Source organism: Mus caroli, unplaced genomic scaffold, assembly GCF_978045245.1.
Source record: "Mus caroli unplaced genomic scaffold, Mus_caroli_1 scaffold_18, whole genome shotgun sequence".
Classification (NCBI taxonomy): Eukaryota; Metazoa; Chordata; class Mammalia; order Rodentia; family Muridae; genus Mus; species Mus caroli.
The window spans coordinates 25370379-25386824 of record NW_028227273.1 but is presented as its reverse complement, the minus strand read 5'-3'; positions in this window follow the sequence as shown (position 1 = coordinate 25386824).

The window sequence follows — 16446 nt, the reverse complement described above, 5'->3', positions numbered from 1 at the left end:
TCTTAAGTGACTAAAAAGTTTGCTTCATTTATCCTGTTATTAAGTTATTGTTTAAGGGTTGAAAAATGAGGATAGAAGAAAATAGATGTCTAACTAATGTATAATGAAGGGTCATTTGACAATCTCAAATGATTTTATTATTGTGCAAGAGACATAGAATGTTCTTATGCAAACCTAGGTCATTTAATCTGCTGCACATCTTGACTATACTGTTTAGTTCATTTAAATGATTAAGCATTTGTTTTTAAACTTTTTGAATTCTTTACCTAAAAGCTAAGATTGAAAAAATTTTATATTAGTCTCTGCCTACACTGGGCCAGGTGGAGGCCACCACATATGTCCCTCTGGAAGGTCTTCAGGGACAACACATTTGGAGTTACTATTTCTGATGACCAGGCCAGGTCGTCTTCCTTAATAATCTTGAGGTATCTATCTATTGCTGTTCAGTTGGCTGCCTAGCCTTTGGGAGCTCTGAGGGGTCCGGGTTAGTTGGTACTGTTGTTTTTCCTATGGGGTTGCAATCCCCTGACTCTTCCACAGGGGTCCCCAACCTCAATTTAATTGTTAGAATTAGGCATATATGCTAAAACAATGACAAAGAATGCAGTATGGTAACATAGCCATTTATTGTGATTTCAAGTATTGTTATTTAAAATAATTTCATGTGTCATCTTTATACACCTAACTGTGCATCACCATGCAACATTATGAAGACAAAATACTTTGCACCACATTAGGATGTGTACAAGATGGCAGGAATTAATCAGGTCCCCTGTAATCTATGGGCCTGCTGTCACCCAGGAGCTCCCACATTCACTAAAACACTATGAGGTATAGGAGTGTATTTGCTATGAGTGCATGGTGTGGAGGGTGTTAGCTGTGAGTTGGAATGACAAACAATGCTGTGCCCAGCTGGCACTCAAACACTGCTCTCAGCAGATATTTCATATCCTTTCAGACTGAAACAGAAGCTCTAAGCTCCTTGCGATTTCTTTGATTTATATCCTTTCTGGAAGTGGTGATTACTAATTATTTTGTCCTGCCAACTTAGTAGCAGGTCCCTGAAGTATACACAGCAGTTTCTTTTGAATTGTATAGTGTAAAGTTTCACCCCAGGGACATTTGAACAACTTGGTCACCCAAGTTCTACAGGAACTTCTGGAATATGCCATTTCAAAGAGGAATATTAACTCAGATTCGAATCCTTTAAATTGCATTTATAATATACTTATTATACAATTTGATGCCACGCTGTGGCATTTCTCTCTCACATGAGAGAACACAAATGTAAATATTCATAACACGGAGCAAAACCATGATCCAAAGGACCAATTATTTGCATTCGTGTGCTACTCTTAAAGGAAAGGGTAGGGGGATTTGGCCTTGATGAAAGTATGTTGAAGAATAGCTCCTGGAGCCAATGGAAACAAGATGTTTCAGATCTCAGATTCTGAGCAAATTAAGTCAAGACTAAGGAAGAGACGCTTGGCATCTATATCTATCATCCCCTTAGGTTGAATTACTTCAGTACATTATATTCTTTGCAGTTGAATGTCTATTCAAAGGGACCTGTGTCGCCTGCCATCTCGTTGAAAAGCCTTTCCCAGCAACCTTTATTCAGCTGTGCTGCATGAGTCTTCCCAGGTACAGACGAATGTATTTTAGGTCAACATGAAGCATACCTGTTTAGAGTCATGAGTTTTCTGCCAGTCTAGGCAACTCATAGGCCCAACCACACTTAATTAGTCATTAGAGCCAAAGTCCCTTCCACCACCTAAATCTACCGAGTATTGCCTTCGTAGAGTTTGATTTTTTTGAAGTTATATTATAGTGCATTGCTTAAATATTAAACTCCATTTCTTGCTGGCCATATCTCTCTGTTTCTCAATCTTTCCCCCCATGGCATCTTTTATTCTCTGCCACATTTAGAATCTAGTTTTTACTCCTCAGCATCAGGATTTTTCTCTTGCCTTCATTTCCTTTACCCACAGAACCCTTCCAGTTGTTTTATCTCTCTTCTTATGCTCTGTAAGTTGTGTCTTCATTCTGGACCTTAATCCAGTGAGTTAGCATAGACATCACTTGCTTACCAGGTCACTCATGAGGTTTCCAGTCACTTATGTAATAAAAAACAAACAAACCCACTTTCAGCAAATAGGGGCTAACCCCACAGAGCAATCAGCTTGGACAGAAGTTATGGTCATCTTTCTAGTCATTCCTTTCTTGTCACCCTTAGAGGTCTTCTCATGCTGACTTGTTCCCACCTTACTCTGTGCCTAACCCTTCTCTCTCCTAGAGTAGGCATTGCTGAAGCAATGCCAGCAAAATGTCTCATTGGGTTCTTATATATTCTGATTAATAAATCATCCTGACTTTCTGAAAACAATGTATGATCAAATGTTGAATGACACAAGCAATTTCCTAACTACCTCAAAATAACACCGTGTTTCCCTATAGGTAAACCAGGGCTCAGTTTCTTTCAGTCTTCTCAAATATATGTCATGACTATATAAGACTGCATATATCCATGTTTCTGTAATGTAGTTTCTTATAGAACACACAACACACCAGGAATAAGAAGTTTCCTGTGCTTCCAAGCTGCTAAACCTTTGAGTTACGTGGCTTTTGTTGTGATGATCTGCCTCAGGTTTCCCCATCTCTCTCTTCCTAGACATATCTACCTCTGTTGGGATATGTTACATGTCACTGTTTTAATTAATTTTAGAGATTTGATATCTCCTCCCTGACGTTCTTCCATGGTAAAATTCAAGCTCTCTTTCTCTCTTTTTAAACCAAGCAGCTGCAATGGAGGCCTTGGACAATAATAGTTAAGAAATTTCCAAAAAGATTATATGATGTAAGGAGAAATGCCAAAGGATAATTTTCTACAATTTAGGTGGAAAACAGACTATGAAAAAAAGAATAACAGAGAAGAATTTTGGGGAACAATGTATGACATCATCAAGCTGAAAAGAGGTTCCAATTTAGAAAATATGTTTGAACTTTGCCTTGGTCAGACTGAAGCTCCAGTTGTATTTGGTCCTTGAATATTCTGATGGGATTTCAAAATGTGCCAACCAGAGACAAGACTTGACTCTTCTCTGTTCCCCTGGGCAATTGGTACCTTGTAAGTTCCTCACAGTGAACGTGACATTAGGACATGACAAATTATATTCCAGGGTCAGTAAGATGACACTCTGGAGTAGCAACTTAGAAGTTACCTAGAGACAATTTGTCTGAGAGTGGGGGTAGAGAGGATCCCTTGAAGTGTTGTTGATGTGGAAACATTGTGTCCAAGCTTCAGGAGGCTGGTGACTTGCTCATATCCATCATCATTTATCCCAGTCCAGTTGTCTGAAGCCAAGTAAATCCAGTCTGTTCTTTGGGTTATTCCTGATGTAAGTATACAAATTTATGTTCTTCACAAATCTTACAGCTATTTACTAAACTAGTAGTTATGAAACATTTACAGACATAACAACCTAAGGAATAGCTGTCTTCACTCTACTATTTTACTCTATATTAACCTATCTCATATATGTTCTGAATTAGCCGGGGTTCTCTAGAGGCACAGAACTGTCAGACTGCATATATACATGAAAGTGACTTATAGAATGTAAGCTAGCAAGCCCAGTGACATCTGTCTCCTAACAGAAAGAACAAGAATTCAGAAGGAATGAGTCCATTGCTTAAATATTAAACTCCATTTCTTGCTGGCCATCTTTCTCTGCTGGTCTTCAGACTTAGGTTGGAATCCCAAAGAAGTAGATTCTGACCCAGTGAAGGGGTGCCTCAGCATCGGAATGGATGGATTTGCCAATGAGTATGAGCAGGTAGAAAGGAGAGGTTTCCCTTGTCTGTGTTCTTTCACCTAGGTTGCCACTAGAAAGTGTGGCCCATTTTGAGGTGGGTCTTTCCAGGTTAAATGATCTGGGTAAAAGGTATGACTTCTCACCTTGAATGATCCTATCAAGACAATCCCACACAGGTGGCCCAGATGCTTCAGCCATAGTTAATGCTAGATGTAGCCAAATTGACTACTGAGATTAGCTGCCATGAGTTTCTTGTTTAGAACACAGTGATAGCATGGGAAGGTGCCCCTTTTTCTTCGTTATTTCAGCTGGAAGGAAATATCCAAGGAACAGACCTAATACATTCCTCCTAAATCATAGAAACACCCAGAGTTTGTAGGATTCGGGACTTACAGTTTAGAAATCCATTTCTCCAAACTATATCTGTCGCATAACTAATAACTTTATGAATAATGAAAGCCACGGTTGACTTTGGCTTCAAGGCACATTGAAGAGCAAAGCACCTTTGGGACTTCTACCCGTGAATGAAGAATGTCAAGGTCAGGAGCAGCAGTCGCCATGGAGCTGGTCTCCCCAGGGATGGCCATCCATAGCCCTGCTTTCCAAAGCCCTTGGTTACTCTGCTCCTGTCACTGTTTGTGTTAGATGTTCTCTCAGCTGGAAACTTTATTTTAGGTCAACAAATATACTGACATATGAGACATGTAAATAATTTAATAGATCTCTGATGACAATGCACAGCTTCAACTCAGAGTAAAACATATGACAAAAAATGCAGTTTACATCGTTTGAACTCATTTTCTTTTATTTCCCAAGGAACATATTTGGACTTTTTTTGATGTGTATGTGTGTGTGTGTGTGTATGTAAAACAGACTTTTATGGATTATTTTGCCTAACTGAAAACTAATTTAATTCCTCCAAGCATGCTTAAAGTACATAACAACAGGCTGTAATGTTTAGCAGGCTAGCTACATTAAACACATTTTCAACTTATGATATTTTCAACTTATAATAGATTTAGCAGAACTTAAAAGCATTATAAGTCACAGAGCATCTATGTATTCAAATGTTACTTTGGAAAAGAGCTGAGTACAGGGAAACTCACTTGTGCTGTCTAGATTTATTTCAACTTGACGTAAGCTAAAGTTGTATCAGAAGAGGGAACCACAATTAAGAAAATGTCTACTCAGTCATTAAAAAACAATGACTTCATGGAATTCGCAGGCAAATGGATGGAACTTGAGAATATCATCCTGAGTGAGTGCTAGCTCCTTGCTGATAGGTCCGGGGGAGAGGAGAGAGGTCCTGATACCACTGGGGTCTCTCCAGGGCTGAGCTGGATGGTGTGTGAACCCAAAAGAAACACACTGAGAAGGGAGTCTTGTGGAAGCAGGAACTCAACTCTATGGCATCAGCCTCTTACTTCTATAAGTTCAGAACATAGGGAGGGGGATTTTTGGTGGAGTACGATGACATAGGAGGTGGGGAAGGATGAAGGATGGTATGGAGTGACTGACAGGACCAATGGCAAAGCTCTACATCAGCAACAGTGGGGCAGAGGCAGGGCCGAACAGGTTTTGCTGAGTCATCCCAACAAGGAAGTAACTGAGACAGGTCTCAAAACTCGAGCCAGGCTTATGATCTCCCACAAGGCAGCAGAAACTTGAGCCAGGCTTGGGTTTATCCTCAAGGACCAAACCAGGGCCAAAATGGGGCCCAACAAGTGAGGTGAGTCAGTCACAAAGGAACAAACATGGTATGTACTCACTGATAAGTGGATCTTAGTCCAAAAGTTCGGAATACCCAAGATTCAATTCACAGATCTTATGAAGCCTAAGCAGAAGGAAGACAAAAATGTGGATGTTTCAGTACTTTTAGTAAGGGTGAATAAAATTCTCATAGGAAGAAATATGGAGACAAACTGTGGAGCGAGACTGAAGGAAAGGACATCTAGGGATTGCCCCATCTGGATATCCCAACATCTACAGCCACCAAACCTGGATGTTATTGTGGATGCTGGGAAGTACTTGCTGATATGGTTGTCTCCTGAGAGGCTCTTCCAGAGTCTGACAAATACAGAGGCAGATGCTTGCAGCCAACCATTGAACTGAGCTTGGGGTCCTTGATGGAGGAGATGGAGAAGGGATTGAAGGAGCTGAGGGGGTTTGCAGATCCCTGGAAGGAGCAACAGTGTCAACAGGACAGACCCCGGGGAGCTCCCAGGAACTGGACCATCAGCCAAAGAATACACATGGAATGACACATGGCACTGGCCACATATGTGGCAGAAGATGGCCTTGTTAGACATCAGTGAGAGGAGAGGCCCTCAGCCCCAAGGGTGTTCAATGCCCCAGTGTAGGAGAATGCCAGGGCAGGAGGATGGGAGTGGGTAGGTAGAGGAACTCCCTCATAGAGGCAGGGGGAGGGAGGATGGGATATGGGATTTCCAAAGGAGAGACCTGGCAAGGGGAAAACATTTGAAAAGTAAATAAAGAAAATATCCAAGAAAAAAAAGAAAGAAAGAAAATGTCTTCTTAAGATCAAACTGGAAGCTAGCCTGTAGGGCACTATATTAATTAGTAATTGATGGAGGAGGGCCTAGCCTATTTGGATGGTGCCAACCTTGAATTGGTGGTCCTGGGTTCTATAAGAAAGCAGGTTGACTGAGCTATGGGGAGCAAGCCATTAAGCAGTATACCTCCATGGCCTCTGGATCAGCTCCTGCCTCCAGGATCCTGCCCTGTTGTGGTCCTGTCTTGACTTCATTCAATGATGAACAATGCTGTGTAAGTGTAAGCCAAATTATCTCTTTACATTTACCCATTCAAGCATTTGCCCATTTACTAGATGCTGTGTTTCAATTTCGTTTCAACTGAAAGTTTATATGCCTCAATGGAAGCTCCTTAAGATTTAGGAGTTCTAAAGGAAGGGTTAAGGCTCAGGAAGTAAAACAATTCAGAAGTCTAAGGAAATCCCTGAAACTTGCCAGATTCCTTCCCTGAGGATATAGCAGTAATGACTGTTCAGGGAGGAGAGACTCTTAACTGTTGAATGGCCTTCAAATTGTGCAGAGATCTCCAGGGTTCCACTTATATGGGTTTTCAATTTTGCTGGGCTGGGTCTTGGGATATGCAGCTGCTTTTGAGTCATTCATGCTACTGCCCATGATCTCCCCAAACTCATTGCTTCATCAAATTGGTATTATTTTGATGGTATTATTACATTGAAATACTTTTGGTTTTCTACATGGGGTGAGTAGATTTTCACATCTCCCGAGGACAGCATTATACAATAACTCATGTAATTTTCTTCAAGAACTGCTAAGGTGGTGGGATTTGGAGATCTTAAATCATATAGATAAATATCGATGCTTACATTGTTAAATTTATGTCTATATTTAATAAGTCATATAAATTTATTTTTCCAAGAAAACTCCAAAGCATTTGAATATTTTAACTTTCAGAACATTTGCACTGGTTTCTAGAGATCAGTATTTGAATGTTTCTTAGATTTGCTGCCTTTACACATCCAAAGAAATTTTTGTAATAATCACACTCAAAACAATTCTCACATAGGGTTTCTTTGAGAAATGTCAAACACAGAATGTTTTCACTGAAAGAATTTCTATTTTCTAATTGCTAATGAAATAACTTATTTAACTCAAGAAATTTACTGCTTTAATGTTGCCTGTAATAGAAGAGACAACAGGAGAGAGAGGAGAGGGAAGAGGAGGGAGAAGAGAGAGCCTGATGAATCCTACTGTCAATGGTGATAGATCGTCACATCGGTCAAGGGCTGTCTGGTCATGTGCCTGAGTAACCTGGGTTTTAGTTTCATTGGTGGCTTCTGGTTAATAGGAACACTCAGCTGTTACTAATAGCTCCTTTAAAAGCTGTGTTGATGATTTCAAACAAGAGATTTCCATGTACTACTAACTTTGTTATTCTTGAAATTATTCATGTATGCAATGAATACATGTAGGCCCAAGCCCAGCTGCCGTGTGAGCAAGTTTGTAATGTTCCAAGGATATCATTCTACTGTTCTGCTTCTTACAGTCTGAACAGTTCCATCATCCATATTCCTTTCTCCCTGAGCCATAAAGCCTTAGAGCCTTGGAGGGGGCAGCAAAAATGTTCTGTTTAGGGTGAACATTCAACCATGTCTTCCTTACTCTAAGCAGTGCTCTCTGGTTGAGTATGAATGAATACCGTTTGTGTATAAGTATAAATTTAGAATGCAGTTTAGTCCTAGGCCATAAGTTCCCCCACAGGCTTTTGACTGGGTTCATAGTAGCAGGCATTTATTTTCTCCTGTGGAGTGGGCTGCACATCTCACCTTTCTTCCAAATCCACCACTAAGCTGAATAAAAGATGCAATGCCAGGCAGATGAGGCTCCCCCCACTCCCTTAGATTTGCTGCTTACTACTTCCTGTCTGAAATGTCTTTACCTGAGTCTTTGCAGGTGTATGCTTTGGTCATGTTGCTCATGATGGGATTTCTCTCCTGTACGCGACTGAACAATATTGTGATATATATATATATATATATATATACACATATATATGTATAAATATATATAATATATATATTCTTTATTTTTTTCAGCCCTTTGAGATAGGGTGCTGCTGTGCAGCAGTGGCTAGTCTGGAACTGACCTCAAAATTATGGCAACTCCATACCTTTGTTTATCTATTTTCTTTACTTGAATCACCCATGAATGGGTTTCTATGTCTCCTTATTGGCTACTATAAACAAACACACTAAGACAGCTATCTCTCCAAACCCTTGATTTCAATTATTTAAAATATTAAGGAGAACCACAACTGGGTCACAGAGTAGTTATGTTTTAAATAGCTGCTTTTATTTTCTATTTTCAATGAACAGTACATACAAGTTCCAATCTCTCATGCCTTTCCTACCAACCAGTCTCTCTCAGTCCCCCTGCTTTGCTGCCATTGCCTCTATTTCCTAGTTTACTGTGTAGAAGTTTCTAGGTTTTAAGGAAGCCCAGAATTCTAAGACAGATATATCAGACAGATTTTTTTAAATTGTAATTGTTACTTTGCTAAGGAAATAGCTTTTTACTCTAAAATATTCCCAGGACCCTCCTCCTCCTTGTTCCTCTTCTCACCCGCCTTCTCCTTTCGTCTTGCTTATTTCTCTCTTTAATTCTGTGAGATTGCTTTACATGTTTTTCAGGAATACTGTTTAATGAGTATATCTCCCAATAATTATTATATTTAATCCGTTAAGTTTTATCATAAAAATCTCTTTATAAATGGATATGTTTTGCTTAGAATGTATGTAGCTACTGCTACCATTTTATGGTGTATACTTTTTAAAAATCTTATTTGTGAACTATTTGTTTATACATTTGCTTGTCTTTGAATTCAAAGCCTGTCTTTTGGAGGCAACACTTTTGAAAAATTCACCGAATTTCATTTTGATTATATTTTTTAGTCCATAATATTCAAGTAATTACTAATGAGATTATATTTTTGCCTGACATTTGTTTCCTGTGTTATTTTATATTTTATCTTGTTCCTGTAGTCCTTGCTAATTGCCTTCATTTAATGAGTGATTGTTTGCTTAATCATTTTAATTCCCCCTTGGTAATGCAATAGTGGTTACAATAAATACAGCATCTTCTAGTGTTGTGACTCCAGTAAGTATCATTTGAACTCAGTAGTAGGCGTTACACACTACTTCCTTACACTGGAACACTCCAGCTATAAATATAGAACAAGCACAGTAATACATATCAATAAATAATAATAATCGAGCTGGGGTTTTGTGAACTTAAAGATAGAAATGGTAAATCACCTTTAAAAAACCTCAAATTTATATTTCACTTGTATTTGTTTTTTGTTTTTTGTGATTTGAGCATGTCTTCCTATGTAGCCTTGGTTTGCCTAAAATGAGACATGTTCACTAAGCTGGCCTCCAACTATCAGAGATCTACCTACTCTGCCTCTGTCTCTCCAATCAAAAATGTGCATCACTGCACCCAAGCACATGTTTTAATTATTTTCATTTAAAATCCTACTGTTAGAAATTTTGCTTTACATGTCTTTGTGTCTTTGTCTCTCTTCTGTGTTTGTGACCAAACCTATGTGAGCACATGAGCTAGACAAATACCCTACTGCTGGTCTGCAAGCCCCATCACTGACATGCCCTCTTTTACTTACAGTAACTATTCTTCTGTACCATCTCTCAACGTTTATTGTGGTGTCTTGACAATCACAGCATAGGGAAGGAAGAAGACTGTTTCTTCTCTTCTCCTTCCACTGCCCACAATCGGCAGCTTCCAGCTTTTTAAGAGAAATGTAAGCTGAGCCCAGAGCAATGGTAGATAATGATAACTAGAGGTCTGGTAGTGTTCTTGCCTAGGTTGCACAAGGCCCTAAGATTAATCATCAGGACAGCATAGATTAGACATGGAGGTCTAATGGAGGTGCAAGCCTGAAGTCTCCGCATGTGGGCAATGGAGGTAGGAAGATAAGAAGTTCAAGTATAGCTTTGACTATATGGAGAGCTTGGGGAAGAGACCCTGTCTTAAAACTCGAAAGAAAAAAAAAGTAAAAGGAAAGAAAACAACTATTAGTAGATATTACTTCCTCTGGGTAGTTGAATTTCTGTTTTAGGACAACAAGGAATGTAAACTTCAACTTCATTAGTTTAGATACCTGGTGAGCATTCATCTTGATCAAAGTTAGCTACTTCAGGCACCATATATCTTTGGAAATAGCAACATTTTGTGGCATGACTCCTTTCCTTCTGAAAGAGTCTACCTATGTCAATTATGGGCTCTTTAATGGACTCTAAGTTAGACCACTGATTTATCACCATGAGATTTCCAGTAAAGACCTGAGATCCCGACTGACCAAAGTGCTGTAGCAAAGAGTGTTGAGAGGGGAGTGTGAGTCAATCTGTTACCAAAACAGCAGAAAGCAAAGGCATACGATGAAGATCATTTACAGGGAAAGAAATGAAAGTAAACATCTAGAAGATTGTTTGTCTGAAGTGTTTCCTCTAAGTTTTATTATTAAATATGAGTGGACTGAGTAGATCTTGATAGTCACCCCACTGCTACTCTTTACCTCTGAAGAGAAGGCCGAGAAGGCCTTTTCCCTCTGAAAGTTTGAAAGAGTTAAATGCTATTGACAAGCTTTTCTTTTTTAATGGGCAAGGGATACTGAGACATAGATCATGGGCAAGTTAAGCATGTGAGTACAAGCAACCATTCTATAACCCAGAGAGAGAGAGAGAGAGAGAGAGAGAGAGAGAGAGAGAGAGAGAGAGAGAGAGAGAGAGAGAGAGAGAGAGAGAGAGAGAGAGAAGATAGAGAAGAGAGAGAGAGAGTCAGAGAGAGAGAGAGAGACACACACACAGAGACACAGAGATTCACAGAGAGTGAATGAGATAACGACAGAGATGGAAAGGGAAACAGAGTGAGAGAGGGAGAGAGAGAGAGAGAGAGAGAGAGAGAGAGAGAGAGAGAGAGAGAGAGAGAGAGAGAAACATAGAGAGACACACAGAGAGACACAGAGAGGGAGAGACAGAGAGAATGAGATAACAACAGACACTGATAGAAAGGGAGACACAGAGAGAGACAGAGAGACAGAGATAGTCAGAAAAACAGAGACTAGTGAACCAGACTTCTTTATTTCTCACTGAAAGTTGACAGTGACCTTGATATATGGTCTGCCACCTACCCTGCACCCTGAAAAACTGTCTTCTCATGAAATGATTTATAAGCATATCTCAGTGTTTTAGGCCAGTGTCAATGTACGCAGAAATATTTGCGTCCCTTCAGCCTCTCACTTTCTAATTAGACCCTGGCTGACACACTGAGACAGGAGTGCCACTGTTTTTGCTTTTGTGCTGTCCAGCCTAATTAATGAACAGACTCTTTCATAAGTAGATTAATGAAAGTTGTCTCATTACCAAAGTTATTTCAGGCATGGCTCTATTGCACCTCATTAGGAAAGCGTGAATGGAGATGACTTTCAATTAGAAGACAAACTCCTGAATCTCCATAGTTTTGTTAGAATAGTTTTGTTTTTCAGGGGTTTCCAGGAAGGAATCTTGGTTTTCCTTCCTTTTCCCGTGTTCTTGTTTGGGATAAAAGCTACTCCAAATAAAATCGGAGATTCGCAATCAAAAGTGTTTGTCCTCCTGAACTCTGTAATAAGACAAAGAGTGAAATTATTCAAGGTCTCTGCTATAACTTTTTGAGTGTAAAATTTCAGATAATACCTCGGTGCCTTTCCTGCCTTGCAGAGTTGGAAGACAGAATGGTGTTCATCTTCCTTTCCTGCATGTGCACAGGGCCCCTTTCCTGGCTCCTACTCTACTTCCTTTCTCCTATATGTTCTTTCATAGGTTTGGTATTTGAATCAGTAAGCCACTCTTGCCTTTCTCAACCCCAGTGAGATGCATCTGCGACTGCACTTCATGGTCGTAATCACATCTTGATCTTCTTACCATGGATGTCTCCAGTAAGAACCATTGTCCATCATTATTTCAACTTCTGCCCATAACTTCCCATTTAAAAAAACCTATTAATTAGACATTTTAAATTATATAATTAGTTAGACAATTTGATAATTAATGAGATATTAATTAGATTATTAGATAACTTAAAACATTAGTTAATTATGATCTTTTAATTCGGCAAGAAGTTCATATGTTCTCCTTTGACGGCATCTCATCTCCTTTCCTACGTACCCAACTTTGTATCCTGTTTGTGTTTTAAATCCATCAAGTACAGTTGTGCTCCCCACATACTTTTGACTGTGTGCACATATTCACTGGAGTGTGGTTGACCTACCAGGGGCCACACCCTTAATGAGAACTGCCTCAATATCTCCCAGTATCTATTGTCCACAGCTCCAAAGCTAGGTGTGGTTTGTAGAGCCTGGAGACTGTGTCTGGCTTGGGCCTGTGCACATCTTGTACTGCAACCCCTGAGTTCATATGTGCACCTGCTCTATTAAATTTTGAAAACTCTTTCCCCCTGTAGTCATCGATTGCCTCTTGCTCTTACAGTCTTTCTGGCCCTTCATCTACAATGATGCTTGAGTCTTCATTTATGAAGGGGTGTAATATAAACATCCCATATAGGGTTGAACTTCTTGCAGTCTCTTATTCTATGCACTTTAACCAGTTATGGGTCGTCATGTTCATTTCTATATACTCTCATCTGATGAGAGTTGAGAGATACACTGATCTATGGTATAGCAACGAGTTACTAGGAGGCTTTTTAATAATATGTCCATTTTTAATAATATGCCCATTTTAATAATAACAGTGGTAGTTTCTCTTCTGAGGCTTATGACCCGTCTAGCCACAGATTCTTGGTCCTGATAATAGTATCAGGGTTGGGTTTCTTCTATCAGAGGGACCTTAAATACAATTAAACAATACATTAGTTATCCCATGACAGTCCCATCATTAGTCGTCATGTATTCCCAGAAAGGTTGTGATTATTGATCACAGGGTTCACAGCCTGGTAGGACTGAGCCTTACCTTTCTTAGATCATTTAAGTTTCTTTCACTTTTTGTGCTGATTAATCAAGAGCCAGTCCTTTCCCAAACCTCCTCACCTGAGAGACAAAGAATTTGACCGTGCCAAGAAAGGTGGATTCTATTAGAAGAGATTCAGCAAATGGCTAGTTAGTCATCGAGATGGATATTGTTCTGGAGTAAAACCATCAATTTTGTGGGATCTGCTATCCTAGCATAACTGGCTTTCCTTGTGGGAGTTTTGTAATGTAATTATTTTGGATATGTCTAGTTCTGTTTCTTTCAATTTCCTTTGTTTTGATCAATTCTCCTTACCACTATCATAATCTACACCAAATGTCATAAAGGTGTAGCAAATGTCATGAATAATACCACAAGACTTTCTGAGGGACAGAAGTTTGGTCAGTTCCCATGATCTCTAGCTAAGGTATCATCTATCCCCTTGACTTCTTTAACTTATATATGGCAACTTATATATACCATGCTCTGTGGGCCTAAGATAATCAAATGAACCATTTAAGAAAGAGAGATTCCTAGGATTCAAAAGCACAAGAAGGAATCAGTGTTCTGCCTTGAGGCTGGGGTGAGGGAAGGTGCATGGCTTTTTGAGAACGGGCAAAAGTCAGTAGTGAAAAGGAGACATTTGCTCTCTGAATTCATTGACCCTTCTCTGTGTCTTGAATGCTTTAAAACTTTCTGAGCATCTCACTTTAGTAGGGATTAGCAACACTGGTATCTTCTTTTCTACTTGTTATCCATTTGAGTATCTTTTTTAGAGGACCATTTATTCAAGTTCTTTGGCCTTAAGATAAATCAAATTATATAGATTATTTGCCATTATTCTGTAGGAATTCCTTACATACTTCGGATCTTACACCCTTGGCATGGTTGTGTATAATTTGGAGATTCTTCACTGCTGTTCTGTGGCTGCCCTTTCCCTGTTTATTTTCTGTGAAGATGGTTTTTCATTTGCTGTCTTGTCTACTTTTGTTTTGGGTGGCTATGCTTTGGGGTTTTGTACTCAAGTCATTGCTAAGACCAATGGCTGAAACTTGATTCTCCATTCTGTTTTCTTCTAGGAGCTTTATAATTCCAGATCTTACGTTTACTCACTCTGTCCTTTCGTGTTGATTTTTGGATATTCTGTAAGATAAGGTCAGATTTCATTGATTTCATTTTCTTGCCAGCAACATTTGTTGAAGAATTGCTATTCTTTCCCTTGTGTGTAGTCTTAGAGGCTTTGCTGAAAATCAATTTATTCTGTCTATGTGGGATTATTTCTGGGTTCTCTAGGGGACATCACTGAGCTGAGATGATTAACCCCACCGTGCCGCATGTGCACTATTCATAGCTCTAGCTACGTAAATATAATGTGTCTATTTTAAACTCCCTGTATTTTAAATGGCATTCGTCATTTCCCACTTAAAATGAATTGTTTCTTAGTGAGTATTTTTTTCTTTCTATTAAGGCAGTATCACTTTTTATTTCTTTTACAATTGCCTATGCTTGAAACACAACAGTGAAGAAAGATGGAAAAATCATGTAGACCAAGGGAAGTTTTGAGGAGCCAATAAAATGATATGGATAAGGGGCTACACACCAGAAATTTATTGAAACATCTTAAACATCTTACCCTGTTTTTCTCCTCAGTTTATTGAAACGTTATATCTTGTTTTTCCCATCACCATAGCAACTAACAGCTCTATACCCATTTAAAAGTCTCATAAGAAGAGATAACAGGAGGAGAGTGATCTACAATTACTTGTAATTAAAAAGAAGATGTTTTATCTAGTGGAATTACTGTGAGTGTGTGTGCATACTCACATTTATTTTCAGACATTTTGCAAATATATCCTCTACTTTGGGATCGAGAAAAGCACTCAGAATTATCCTGAAACATCAGAGACAATTCACAGATTCATCTCCCCCTATAGCACTGTTGGTTCTGTCTACGAATTTTCTTTTCTATGTAGGATCAATCATTAAATAATTAAATTTTATTATTCATGCATAATAAACAGTGTGGCTAACTACAGCCTTACCATTATAAAAAAATTTAATGAAAAAATGCTTTTATCTATTTACTTTAATTAACTTATATTTTACAGTCCATATTCCATTTCCTGACCTCCATCCACCCTCCAATTACTCAATATCCCACAGCTCTTCCCCACCCACCCTGTCTCCACATGGATGCCCCCACCAGCCACCCCACATGACCTCCAAACTCCCTGGGGCCTCCTTTCTCTTGAGGGTTAGGTGTATCATGTCTGAATGAACACAGACCCAGAAGTACTCTACTGTATATGTGTTGAGGGCCTCATATCAGCTAGTGTATGCTGTCTGTTTGGTGATTCAGTATTAGAGATATCTCGGGGTCCAGATTAATTGAGACTGCTGGTTCTCCTACAGAATCATCCTCCTCAGCTTCTTTCAGCCTTCTCTAATTCAACAACAAGGGTCAGCTGCTTCTGTCCATTGGTTGGGTGCAAACATCTGCATCTGACCCTTTCAGCTGCTTGCTGGGTCTTTCAGAGGGCAGTCATGATTGGTCCCTTGCAGGAAGCAGGTGTGGCCCACTTGTTTACTGCCTTGCCCGAGCATGCGCAGTGAGGCGGCATGCGTGGGCTGCCTGCTAGACTGGAGAGTTCCTCATGATCCAGATCTGTCAGCCTATCTGTGAACTACCTAAGCTCATGCCTGGAGCATGTGTGAATTCTGATTGGTTGAGGTGGGGTGGAGCTAGAAGGAGGTGAGTCAGCGAGAGTAGTGAGGAGTTGTTGTTTAGCCCTTGCCCTAGGTAGAAGCCAGAAGTAGAATAAGAGTAGTTTAGTCCTTGCCCTAAGAAGAAGCTGCTGGGGAAGAGAGCTGCAAAAGCAAAAGCCCGAAGTAAAGTTGCTGGGTGAACCCAACTTGGTGTCTGTGTCATTCATGTGCCGCTGGCTCGGAGGACCAATGAAAGTCCCTTTTTGTGAGTGCTCCATAGCCCCAGAAATAGTTTCAGGCCTTGGGACCTCCCCTTGAGGTGGATCCACTTTGGGCCTGTCACTGGACCTTCTTTTCCTCAGGCTCCTCTCCATTTCCATCCCTGTAATTCTTTCAGAG